Source organism: Crocodylus siamensis, chromosome 5, assembly GCF_052110815.1.
Source record: "Crocodylus siamensis isolate JL-2025a chromosome 5, ASM5211081v1, whole genome shotgun sequence".
NCBI classification, from domain to species: Eukaryota; Metazoa; Chordata; order Crocodylia; family Crocodylidae; genus Crocodylus; species Crocodylus siamensis.
Window position 1 is genome coordinate 119009918 of NC_143399.1, and position 14264 is coordinate 119024181.

The window sequence follows — 14264 nt, forward strand, 5'->3', positions numbered from 1 at the left end:
CTCCCAGTATCTCACTGTGATTGGGGCATGGAGGAGAGCCAGCTGGCTGAGGCTCAATCATGATAAAGCAGTGTTGATGTTAGTGTGCTCAAGGAAGCAATCAGAAGAGCTGGCAAGGATTACATCTCTCTCGTCATTGTAACTCATTTTTTATCTAGGGAATCTGGTTGCATTTTCACTTCTTGCAGGATAATTAAATGGTAGTGTTAGCTAGGAAGGATTCTTTTCATTTATGTCTGGCTTCACTCTGATGCAGACCTCACTACTGTGATTCATGCCTTTGTCACCTCTAAACTCACTTCTGCAATGCACTCCACTGGAGGCTTCATCTTAAATCTATCTGGAAGCTGAAGCTGGTACAAAATGCGGCAGGCTGCTTGTTAATGGGTAACTTACATTGAACACAATACACTGTCATTGGTTTTGATCTATAAAACCCTAAATCTGCTGATGCCTGCCTACCTGAGTGAATGACTCTGCCCTTGTGCCAAATTGCTGCTTACCATCAGCAGAGTCTTTTGAGCTGACACTCCCTCAGCATTAAAGAGAGAGAAACTGTCTGAGCATTCCCTGTACTACCCCTCAATGAGGATCACTTACATTTTCCCCAGTTCCCAGATAGCTCAGATTTGTTGAGCACAAGGACATGCTGCAAAGTGCAAAGCTCATCTTTTATAGAGTTTGGAAAAGATATGGGGAATCCTTACTATTTGCATAGGGTAGGCTATTCTTTTAATTCTGCTTTCTGGGATAGTAATTTATTGTTGTGTATGGCAAAGGTTATTGCTGATTTTGTGTTTGTTTTGATCTGTGGTTTCAGAGAATCAGCAGGACTGCCTGGAACCCTGGGGAAGGTGTCTTTAGTTTCTTACTGTAAATCAAAATACATCTGAAAAAAGATGAAAAAAAAACACGGGGCCAAAACAGGATGTCTAGACCCATATTCAGTCAGTCTTTGCGGCAGTGCTTTCACTGAAGTCACAAGGAAGTGATGAGATAATTGAATTAGGACTTCAGAATATGACCCACTGCTTTTTATAGATTTCATAGACATTAGGGCTGGAAGGGACCTTGTAAGTTCATTGGGTCCAGCCCCCTGCCCAAGGGACAGAAAGTCAGCTAGGGTCAAAGGATCTCAGCAAGATAAGCATCCAAATGTTTCTTAAAAGTGTTCAGAGTAAGTGGTCGCACCACCTCTGGGGGGAGTCTGTTCCAGGCCTAGGGGGCTCGGATAATAAAGGAGTTTTTCCTTATGTCCAGCCTAAAACAATCTTGCAGGAGTTTGTAACCATTGGACTTTGTCATCCCATGGGGTGCTCTGAAGAGGCATTCCCCCAGATCCTGATGCACACTCTGTATGTACTTATAGGCAGCCACCAAGTCACCCCTGACTCTGTGCTTCTCCAGGCTGAAGAGTCTTATACCTCACAGCCTCTCTTCGTAAGGCCTGTTCTCTTGCTCTTTGTTTTAACCAAGAAACACACCAGTTGATCAGAATTTGACCCCTGAAGTAATAAAAATGCCCCAGTAGAGTAAAACAAAGTAAACTGAGTTGGAAGCCAATGTTGTTGCATTTTTTTTGTTTTGTTTTGTTTTCAGAAAATAAGCTGGAAAATAAAATAAAGATGCACAATACTACTCATTGTGCGGTATTCAGAGTGCTTACACTGGATCCAAAAAATTCACAATGAACTACACTGAGCTCTAGTCACTTTATTTTGTATTTTATAAATCAGTCTTCGAAACAATACAGGTTCATCTAAGGCAGTATACCATACTGATAGTACTGGCAGTCCATTGGGTTGCTATAAAGTTCTTTGCACAAGGTGATTTATGGGAGTAGCTGCTTCCAGAAGCTTGAGAGTGAATGATATTAAAGAATACTTATGCATTTGCATTGATTTAACTTTATGGGACAAATCAAAATTTCAGAACAAGAATTATGCTTTGGCCCACAAAACAAATATTTTGGGGCATAACCTTAAGGTATATATCTTTCTTCTTCCTAACCCACCTCAGGATAATCATGTCTCTAATACTGCCAATATATGTCATCTACATTCTGCTGCCACTTGATTTAGCTCCACGTTTGTGAATTTCTTTTTTTTCTATTTAGATTTTATAACAACTAATTAAATAGGCACTCGAACCTCATTCTAGTCACATTTGCTAATTTCACTTGCATAGTGTAACCAATTACTTAAATTGTATTAGAAGTCTTGTAATATCTGATGTTTTCCTAAAGCCCTCACTCCTAGAGTCATGTGAATATGTGAATCTTAGATTTCTACTTTCAAAACAGTTGCACATGAAAACTTGAGAATGAGCCCTACTGTAGCTTACATGGGTCCTAATGTATTCATTATTGAAGAATCTGATCATCCTCTAGACTTAAAAATCAGAAATCTGAAAAAAGAAAAAAACCTCGTGTAAATGAAGAGCTTATGTTTTTTAAGCTAACCTTGTGATATTTTGAAACCCGATTTATCATTTTTAGAATACTTGGGCTTGGCAGTACATCATTTTCTACTGGTCTGCATCCTGTGCACCATTTATACTCGTACAAAGTACCAGCAGGCAGCATTTTATAACTGCTTGATATTCAGTTTTGACAGAATACAAATAAATAGTAGAGTGCAGGGCAAGGAAGAATCAGGCTTATGAACCTGACATAACTTAGTTCCAGGGGTGGATGTAGGGGGAGAGGGGTGCAGTTGTGTAGTTTTGTTACTCTTTGATTATTCCTCTACTGAAACTTTAAGCCCAACAGCCTGGGAGGGGCAATAGGAATCAGAACTCATAGTAGAGGTGATCTTTTATTAGACTAACTAAATTTTTGCAAAAAAAATTCTTTAATAGCAGGATTTTGGGCACAAGCACCCTTCTTCAGGCATAGGAGGAAAGATTGTAAAATTCTCCCAGGTAGAAATAAAAGTTCATATTTCATAGGAGGGTTAAAGGTGTGGTAAAATCTCCTGTTTGGCACAGTTAATTTTATGCAGGTTAGGCATGAGGTTGATGTCATGAACCTGGACTTCAAAAAGCCCTTTGACCTGGTCTCCCACAAAGTCCTCCAGTGGCGATGCATAAAGGGTGCACATGAACCCCCAACCCCCTCATAGCCAGTGTTTCCTGCTTAGGAATGGTTGGGAGGCAGGTGGGAGCACCGGCACCCCCCCCCCCCCGAGAACACTGGCCAGGAAGTTAGGGTGCCAGGAAAAGCACTGTCCCTGGCCCCTCCAGGAGCACCACTGGCACTTCCGGGTCTGTCTCCCTGCCCTGTTGGCATGATTGGCTGTGGGGGAGTCCCCCCCGGCCGCTGACTGGCCGCTGGGGGGGGAGCAAGTGCCCCCTGACTTAGGAGGCACCAGTAGCCCATGAAGTCCTCATGGAAAAAAAAAGAGAAAGTGTGGCTTCAACTACTTTACAGTCCAGTGGCTAGGCAACTGGTTCCATGGTAGGACCCAGAGAGTATTGACTGATGGAACTGAGTCATCATGGTGGAAGGTGACCAGTAGCATCCCTGAGGGTTCAGTACTTGGACTAGTGCTTTTCAATGTGTTCATCAATGATTTGGATTCGGGTATTAAAATTGAACTAGAAAATTTCACTGGTGACACCAAACTATGGGGGAGCATGGTCATGCTCGAAGACAGGTTGGCAATACAGGCTGACCTGGACAGGCCCACGGGGTGGGTAGACCTCAATTAGATGTCATTTAATATGGAGAAATGTAAAGTGCTCCATCTGGGGAGAAATAATCCACAACACACTTACAGGCTTGGCAGTGCTATGCTTGCTAGCACCATATCTGAATGAGACCTGGGTGTCGTGATAGATAACAAAATGAACGTGAGCCACCAATGTGATGCCATACCTGGCAGAGCTAATCGAACACTGGCATGCATCTATTGAGGCATCTCAAGCAAAGCTAAGGAAGTTATCTTCCCTTTCTACTTAGCCTTAATGAGACCACAGCTGGAGTTCTGTATCCAGTTCTGGGTGCCACACTTCAGGAAGGATGTGGAGAAGCTCAACAGAGTCCAAAGGAAGGCCATGTGCATGTTTAGAGGCTTGGAGACCAGGTCATACAAGGAGAGGCTGAAAGACTTGGGATTGTTCAGCCTGAAGAAGAGAAGACTCAGAGTGGATTTGGTGGCAGCCTATAAATATATGAAGGGCATACACACCAGGGTCTGGGGGAGCATCTGCTCACCAAGGCCCTCTAGAGGAGGACAAGAAATAATGGGCACAAGCTGATTTGAGGATAGCTTTAGGCTACACATAAGGAAAAACTTCTTTACAAGACAGGTGCCAAGGGTTTGGAACAGGCTTCTCACAGAAATGGCTCTCCCTAGAGTGTCCCCCTATAGCCAGTCTCACCAACTGGGGGAGATGAGGGGTTCCCTATGGCCAATCTTGCCAACTGGGGAGGGGGGCAGTCCCCCACGGCTGATCGTGCCAACCGGGAAATGGCTCTGGTGCTCCCAGAAGTGGTCAGGATGCTCCCACTCCCCAGCCAGTGCTCGCAGGGGGGTACTGGTGCTCCTGCCTACCCCCTCCTTCCCATTGCCTAAGTGGGGAGCGCTGCCTGTCAGGAGGTCCACCAGTGCTCTCAGGGGGTGCACAGGGGTGCACGTTGCCACTGGACATTCATAAAACTCAAGGCAGAATCAATCTAAGTTACGTGGTTTTCTGTAAGCGTCATACTCTAGCTTAGTTGAGAACAGAACACATGTTCACGCTTTGGTGGGAAGAGCCAATTGTAGACCAGATTCTGCCAATTTTAAACAAGTCTGTGTATGCTGAACTTCTGTTCTGTTATGGGTATAGATTGGTTTTTGTGTGCCAAACTCCTGTTCTGTTATAAATATAGACCAGTTTCTGATCACGTATACTGGAAAAGTTGAATGTCTGTACCCATCCTGAGATTGCTAATCTGGTTTGATTTCTGACCAGATCCAGATTTGTACCCACATGGCCAAAAAGAGTAAACCCACTGCACCAGGAGTCCTTCAGAATTTTGTAATACCTATGGAATACTATTTTATTACAGACTGTATTGTCAGAACTTAGGTCAAACAGGTCTGATAAGCTTCATTATATTCATGCACTAGTACAGTGCATTAAGGCTATACTAAAAAGTGTTGTTAGAGTACATGCACTCATATATGTCCAGTGCAAAGCTTCAAAATAGAATTACTTGGTTGTTCACTTCCTCTCCCTGCTGTCACTTAAAAAAAAAAGGAAACCCTGTAAATGCAGTTAACCTATATTATGGACATTCACTAAATATGATAAGTAAATGAAGAAAAATATTAGTTAAGAGGCGTTACACAGGTTCAAGTGCCATACACTTATAATTAATTTGACAATTCAAGCATCTACAGAATTACAGAAAACATGTTTTATTTTGTTTTGTTTTTAAGGAAAAGCAATGAGTTGTCTCCTAAGGCAAATTTTAGAATAACGTATTTCATCCAACAATGAGCAGTCGTAATTCACTGCAACAGTGACTAAAAAATTATGTTCTGACAGATCCTTTCACAAGGTGGTATCAGCTGGCACTGTGGGCAACATTCTCATCTTCCATCCTCGTAGTGATCTATTGTTCCTGTATAGGAAGATCTCCAACTGCATTCTGCATAGGCAGGGTAAAATTCACTGCTATACCAAAATTTAGAAAAAAGTTATGCGTTGAGGCTTTGTGCTAGCTCACTCTCTCCATAGTATAAATTTCACCTGCAGAGCGTGATGAAATAGCATTTGGCAATGAGATTCAAAATCTAGTTTTAATGGTAGAATTCTGTTCTAATTCTGTACTTGACTGGCCAGTTAATTACTTTAAAATAATTAAAATAAATCAGTAAATAAGACTTGCTTACCAATTAGTACCAGTTCCTGCTGTGCTGCCTTTGACAGACAAAATTGTGGTTGGCTTCAGTGGGAATGTTGCCACAACAAGCCTGCACAAGCTATCCCTAAAAATAAAGGAATAGACTGTCAGATGGGGTAAACCCATTTAGGTCAGTATAATTATGTTGATTTTACTCCAGCTGTGGATCTGGCCTAAAAGGACTGTTTTGTGAGTTTGCAGGGCTACTGTGTTTCTTGTAGAGAATTGTCTAAAAAATAATCAGATTCCTTTCCTTCCCACAGTCACCCTCACAGTTGCTGCACTATTTGATCAGAAGAAAAAAGACCCAACAGAGAGAAATAAAGGAAACTAAATATGAATTGGGAGCCCAGCTGAGTTTGCTTGAAAGGTGTGAGCCGCCCAATATCAGTGATTCTTCTGGCTGGCTTTCCATTTCTTTTCCAATCTAATGTTTTCTTGTTTTCCTATATCTCTTTAATTTCTATGTTCTTGTGTTAACTCTACACTGTAGTGTAGTCAGTTGGACTTTTTAAGGCTCTAAACTGTGGAGATATGCATGAGTAAATTTACTAATGCAAGTAGTTCTATTGGCTTCAACAGACTAATGCCATGAATCTACCCCCACAAAGGCTAGGACTTGCAACTGATTCTGACCAAGGAAACCCCAGTGCCAGAGTGTATCCATTTAACCTCAAATCTGTGCAGGATCAAGCCTTAATTCTGGACTTACTCATGAGTTGACAAGAGAGAAAGAAGTTGTCAATTTTTTAATTAATAGTTTGCCCCCTTTTGACAAAACCATTTTAAAATCTACATTTTCTTCAGGCAGCTTTTTTATGTATTCGTACAGTGGTTTCCAGGTCAAGCCAAGTTCACCTGCCACTGTAATATACAGTAGATGGTATTACCTGCAGCTGTTAACATTGAGTGCTGGGTGGCTGCTAAATAACCTGGCAGCCTCTAGAGTAAGAATGGCTTCAGGCAGAAGAGCACCTTAGAGGGGGGCACCTCTGTCAGGGGAGTCTTACCCGACAGAGGAAATGCTGTCAAAAATGAGGTCCATTCCATGATAGGATAGACTGAGCTCTTTAACCCTGGTTGGCAGCCACTCTAGGAGTGGAGCCCTGATAGACAGAAAAATGGATAATCTCCTTTGCTCCAAGAGCTCCTGCAGCTAAGATGGTTCCAAGCATAGTGGCACTTGTCTTTCCTTTGGATTAATCCAGCAAGACCAAGAGGGTGCGTGGGTAACCCAGTGTCCCTATATGTACGGCCCAGCTTTACTTATTTTTCAGATAAGGATTCAGCCTGGGAGGCAGCACTTACAAGTTATAGGTCCAGCTTATTTGGTGAAGAGAGGGATGCTATGGGTTCCCTTTTCTTGTGGGAGAGATTATTAGATATCATTGATCAACTGTTGCCCACCTAATGCTGGGCAGCCCTCAGCCAGTAAAGTGCTGATCCACCATGGTCTGCCTGCCCCAGTGGGTGCCTGGGGATAAGCGCAAACTCTTAAAGCAGATTGCATCACTGCACCAGACAAAAAGAAAAAGAGAAAACCAGTACTCCACATTTCAGCCTGGAATGTTAGGACCACATATACTGGCCTGACTTACAATCTTGTGAATATCTCTGATGCTCATAAGACAGCTGTGATAGATACAGAATTAAATAGGCTGAACACTGACATTTCAGCACTGCAAGAAACTTGCCTGGCTTCAGATGACTCTTTAAGAGAAAAAAGACTACACATTCTTCTGGCAAGGGCAAGCTCCTGAAAATACACATGAACTTGGAGCAGACTTCGCTGTTAGAAACAGTCTTCTCCAAATGACTGAGAATCCATCCAGTGGTTCTGAGAGGAGTCTTACACTTCACCTTCATATTTCAGAAGGCAGAGTCACCTTACTGGATGCCAATACTGCAACACTCTTCTGATGAGGTTAATGACAAGTTTTACCAAAAATTGGCTAGTGTTATTGGTAAGATTCCGAACACTGAGAAGTCTCCTGGGGGACTTCAGTTCCCAAGTTGGTGCTGACTGTGAATCCTGGACTATTTGCCTGGGGCTCATATAACACAGGAAGCATGAATGATAATGGACAAAGGCTGTTGGAATTTTGCTTCTATCATAACTTTCGCATCACCAACTCATTTTTTAAATGAAGCCATGCCATAAGGTATCATGGAGACACCCAAGATCCAACCACTGACACCAGCTGGATGTCATTATCAGTAGTCCAGTCTCAGTACTATCATCCTTAGCTACCATAGTGCTGACTGCAACACTGAGCATTCGGTGGTGGTAACTAAGATCAAACTGGCTGCATCTAAGTGAGATGCTACTGCACAGTGGTTACTGCACATTTATAATCTGCACTTGTATAATAAGTACTAAATAAGCATGCAGTAACTCACTACACATTAGCCTAATAATAAATGTGCAGTGTCTTATTAGTACTGCTGGTGCAGTGATGTGTATTGCACAGTATTATATTATTTGGCTATTGCACAATCAGCGTCTTGTGTAGACACGCCCACTGGAAACCAAAGAAAATCTTCTGCTCTACGTATCATATGCCATGCATTAATACCACCAATACATCTGATAATCAGAAAACCTTGCAGTTTATGGATGCTCTGGAGGAGGCTACTTCAGAGTTGCCTTTGTGTGAAACTACAGAAAAGAAGTGGGGAAACTTAAAAAAAATGACCTCGGGCCTGCACTGTTCAACATCTTCATCAGTGATTTGGATGAGGGGGTAAAAAGCACCCTGTTCAAATTTGCTGATGACACTAAGATGTGGGGGGATGTTGGCACACTAGAAGGAAGCATCAGGCTTCAATCAGACCTAGACAGGCTACAAGGGTGGGCGGATGTGAATAGGATGGGATTCAACACAGACAAGTGCAAGGTGATGCACCTGGGGAGGAACAACTGGCACCATACCTACAGGTTGGGGAACTCCCCTCTTGTCAGCACGGAGGCGGAAAAGGATCTTGGAGTCATCATTGACTCCAAGATGAACATGGGCCGGCAGTGTGGGGAGGCAGTCAGGAAGGCCAACCGCACCTTGTCATGCACCCACAGATGCATCTCAAGCAGGTCCAAAGAGGTGATCCTCCCCCTCTATGCGGCACTGGTCAGGCCGCAGCTGGAGTACTGCATCCAGTTCTGGGTGCCGCACTTCAAGAGGAATATGGAGAGCATCGAGAGGCTCCAGAGGAGGGCCACTTGCATGATCAGGGGGGAGCAGGGCAGGCCCTATGAGGAGAGGCTACGGGACCTGAACCTGTTGAGCCTCCAAAAGAGAGGCTGAGGGGGAATCTAGTGGCCTGTTATAAATTAGTCAGGGGGAATCAGCAGGCATTGGGGGAATCACTATTCCCCCATGCACTGCCAGGAGTGACCAGGAATAACGGTCGCAAGCTGACAGAGGGCAGGTTTAGGTTAGATATCAGGAAGCACTACTTCACGGTCAGGGCCGCTAGGATCTGGAACCAACTTCCAAGAGAAGTGGTGCTGGCTCCTACTCTGGTGGTTTTTAAGAGGAGGTTGGATGAACATCTTGCTGGGGCGTTTGACCCCAGTATTATTTCCTGCCATGGTGGGGGGTCGGACTAGATGATCTACTCGGGTCCCTTCTGACCCTAGAAACTATGAAACTATGTCACAGCTGACTATTCAGCAAACAGTCCAGAAGAAACCAGGATTGGTTTGAGGTACATTTAAATGAATTGATTCCATTTATCAAGGCCAAACAAACTGCTATGTTAAACCACAAGAAGAACACCTTAGATGGAACTTTGAGGGAACTAGGGAAAGCAAAGAGTGTTATCCATCAAATCCATCAAGACCCTGTGCCTGTGCAAGGAAATTCAATCCATGCTTGCCACTGGAAACATCAGAGGCATGTACGATGGAACTAAAAAGGCAATAGGTCCAACTGCAAAGCAGCCAGGTCTATTAAAGACAGCTTAAGGAGAAGTCAGAACAGAATGAAAACAACAGATGGAAAGATGGGTAGAACTCTTGTCTTGAACTATATTCAAGGGAAGATGATGTCATTGAAACAGCCCTTAACTTTACTGAGTCTGTCTCTCCTTGAAGGAGTTAATGATATGCAAATTGTAGTGGACCTAAGTAAGGTCATAGACAATTTGGCCGTTGGCTTGATCTGCAAGGCCCCTGGAAAAGGGAGCATTCCTGTGGAACTGATCAAGTCTGAGTAACTTTTGCTTCTTCTCCACCTATATGAATTTCTTACTCATCACTGGACAGTTTGGACAGTGCCACAGGATATGCAAGATGCCAATATAATCACTCTGTACAAGATTAAAAGCAACTGCGTTGACTGTACCAATGATTGTGGCATTTCACTGCTAAGCATTGTTGGAAAGATCATTGCTTGGGTGGTGCTCAGAAGACTTCATGTTTTTGCTGACCGTGTTTACCTTGATTCAGTGTAACTTCAGAGCTGGTAGGTTCACCAGAAATATAATCTTGTCACTCCAACAAAACCAAGAAAAATGTACCTTTTCAAATTATTGGAAAGATTGGCTGTCCACCAGAACTCCTCAGCATAATCCACAATTTCCATGACTGAATGTGGGAAACAGTCAGCTATGATGGATCAAAGTTTTAGGTTTCTGAGATTCAAAGTGGAGCCAAGTAGGACTGTGTACCCCAACTCTGTTTGGGATTGTCTTTTCTCTCTCTTTGACATATGCTTTTGAGATCACCCCCAAAGACATTTATCTACACCTATACTCAGATGGAAAATTATTCAATCTTACATGCTTTAAAGTTAAGACTAAAATACAGAGTGTTTTGATTTGTGAGCTGCTGTTTGCTGATGACACTGCACTGGTAGCCCACAAAGAAACTAACCTTCAGAGCCTCACCAGTTGCTTCGCTCATGCCTGCCATGAGTTTGATCTTACAATAAGCATCAAAAAGACCAGTGTTATAGGCCAGAACATTTACTCACCACCAATGCTCATAATAGGTGAAAACGTATTAGATGTCATTAGTAAATTTAGGTACTTAGGCGTCATTGTTACCAACAACCTGTTGCTTGGGGCTGAACTGAATACCCATATTGGTAAAGCATCAGTATCATGAGCATGCTGAGCAAACAAGTGTAGAACAACAACAAACTGATTGTTAAGACCAAAGTCAAAGTATATCATGCTTGTATCATCAACACTCTTTTGTATGGCAGCAAATACATATCACATATTTAACTCAAGATAAGCACCTCAGCAGCTTTCACTTATTTTGTCTTTGTCACATTCTAGGGATTTCCTGGTGGGACAACTTTGCATACATAGTCTGAAGTCTTGGAATGTGCCAACATTTCAAGCACCCATTCTCTTCCCAGTCAGCGCTGACTTAAGGACTTGGAAAGTGAGTTATATGAAGAGATGCTGAAGAAGCTAGGCATGTTCAGCTTCCAGAAAAGGCACTTAAGAGGGGACATGATAGCAATCTTCAAATATCTGAAGTGCTGCCATAAAGAAGAGAGAAAAAACATCTTTTCTGTCTTCCTGCACAGAGGAGGATGTGGACCAGTGGCTTAAAGTTGCAGCAAAGTAGGTCTAGATTGGGTATCAGGAAAAACTTCTTCATTGTTTGAACAGTGAGGCAGTTAAATAGACTGCCTAGGAAAGTTGAGAACTCTCCATCACTGGAGATGTTCAAAAAGAGGTTGGACAGGCACTGGTTGGGGATGATCTAGGCATAGTTATGCCTATGTTCTACTATGGGTATTTCCCCCGCTTCTGGGCTTTGCTGGTTCCTCCCACCCATCCCCACTCCCCTGATGCTACGTGTCAGGATTTTTTTAGACCTTTCATAGAGGCACTGAAAGTTGGCTGCAGCCAAGACTTGGGATTTTGACTGAGGTGTGCCAGTGGTCTTGCTGGGACTGAGATAGTTATGGACTATGAAGGTTTTTGCCTTCCTCTGTACTGGGGGCGGGGGGGCATGGCCATCTTCCTGGGATCTGTGAGCACATATTAACAAGTTTTACCTCCATGCTTTACCTGTGACAGGTTAGGGTGCTATGTCTTGTGTTGTATTAGGGTTGACTGTGTAGTTTTGCTAAGAGGTTAGATTATGGGTTTGTATAAGATGGCTTGAATAGGGAGGATTTTGCTTCAGGGAGGGGCTTGGACTAGATGATCTATGGAGATCCCTTCCAGCTGTGACTTAGATGTGTTGGCTATATGCAGAGAATGGACGATGGCTATATACCCAAGGATCTCTTGTAGGGAGGACTCTTTATAGAAAGAATACCACACAGGCATCCTTATCTCCATTTTAAAGATGTTTTCAAGAGAGATATGACAGCAGTGAACACTGAGCCAAACAACTGGGAGAAAACAGAATTGAAACTCTTGGAAACAGTCTATTAAGTGTGGAATTAAGGCTTTTAAGAAAAGAAGAGCTTAACATGCAAAGGAAAGAAGAAACCTCAGGAAGAACCCCACACCACTTTTAGGACTGTTAAATATAAACTTCATGTATGATAAGTGAGGAAAGGACTGTCATTTAAGAGTTGGGCTCTACAGCCACACTCGCGGATGTTCAGCAAGTTGCTGCCTCGCTTGGCACAAACCTATTGTCTTGCAAGACAGATGCATATATGTCTCTATATACATCAGTTTGCAATGAAACATGATGGATGAAATATTTTTATCAGCAATTAACAGTACATGTACACTGTACTGATATAAATTATTTTGTTTGTATGATGCCCTGCAGTTTTAAAAGATTATGTTGTGTATCCTTGGGTACATCTTGTTTTTCAGGTACTTGTGCTCCAGGCTCAGTCTTATTGTAAAAGGGTGTTGAGTAAACTTCTGGCTTTGAAGTTGTGTATGTTTTTCTAGAAATTTCAACAGGAGCCACCAACATTTGACTGAATAGGATATTTCCCCCTTGTTTTCAAAAAATGTTGATTTGGTCATTTTTCTGTAGTGCTATGCTATTTTTTTCTGACAGAAGCTCTGCCATTAGAAGCTACCTTCAGAGTCCACATTGGGGTTTTTGCTGGCACAGTATGTCAGCTAGAGGGGGGCATTTTTCCATATTCCATCTAGCCAGAATAGTTCAGCTATTCTAGCCAGAATCGCTGAACTGAATTTGGTAATGTAGACAAAGACTACCTTCTTGTTAGGAGGGTTTGCCAGGATACTGGTACTTCCAGGACTGCTCTGGGAAACCCTTTCAAATGTAGACAGGTCCTCAGACAGAGAGTGAAGTGCCCCATCTAATTTCAAGGGGTTGTTAACTCTAACCTATCTAACAAAAATAATTTACATTTCATTTTTAACTATTTCACTGCTGGTCACAGCACATAGACAAGGAGAGGAACAGTCATATTAGGAAGATACGTGAGAGTAGAATTTTGTGGTTGAGATCAACAGGTGAAATTTTGTTTGTAGGTGAGGCTTGTGAGAATCTTTATATTCTCAGCTGAGTTGTGTCCCTGCCAAAGAAATGATGACATCTAATGTATATGGGGTACTTTTAAATAGCAAACAAAGGAAGGCAGTGTACCATTTATTTGATATAACATATGGAAATGATATCTCCTATTACTAGATATTATGAAAATAAATTCCTTGGTAGAATAAGATTTTTTGTGTAAAAATAGCATTAAAATACCAGTGCTTTAAGAGAACTGGACATGTGAAATCATTCAGATATAGTAGAAGTGTTCAGAACAAAAGTTAGAATTGCAAAGAGCTGTGGAGAAAAACTACAGAAATTCCTTTATGAGAAGATCAGAGTCAACTCAAATCTCAGTGCCTCCTTGTCCATGTGTAAAACCCATCTCTTTGCTTTACCTTTCCCTCAACAGCAGCTACAAAGCTTAAATAAAAATAGCACGACACTTTTCTATATTTTAAGATGAAGAGGAGAGAAAACCAGTAAAATCTGTTTTATTTTCTTATTAGGTACTTGGATAACCTGGTGATGAGTGTGATATATAGAACGTTAGGGACAGAAGTTACACACAAACCAGTTTAAGCAATCAGAACATGGTTTAAACCTGTAACAGAACAGAAGTTCAGTGCACTTACTTTCAAATGCCCAAAACCAGTTTAAGATAAACCTGGTTGGATGTAGTATCAGACTTAACTGATTTAGGTCAGACTGGTTTATGGAACTTCTATCCTAAATCTCCTCCTGGTTCAAGTTAACTTACAGTCCCTCAGCATCCCAGACTGCTTTGCAGCCCTGTGCTGTGTTGTCTGCTTCAGCAGCATATGGTATGCTCCGCCCCTCTGCTCCCTAGTTGGAGCACTATCACTCCTCTGGCTGAATGAGGAGAGGGTGGGGGAAAATCCACCCCTCTGGCCCAGCATTGGGGCC

The 14264-nt window shown here is 42.5% G+C and overlaps 1 long non-coding RNA gene across 1 annotated transcript in view; it reads left to right on the plus strand.

Annotated features, from left to right (window-relative positions):
* LOC149864488 (uncharacterized) overlaps positions 1-14264 on the plus strand; it is a 31381-nt gene extending 17117 nt beyond the window's left edge. The window contains exons 2-3 of the long non-coding RNA XR_016442535.1: positions 6160-6266; positions 11180-14264. This is a non-coding gene — a long non-coding RNA (uncharacterized LOC149864488). The remainder of the gene's footprint in view (positions 1-6159; positions 6267-11179) is intronic.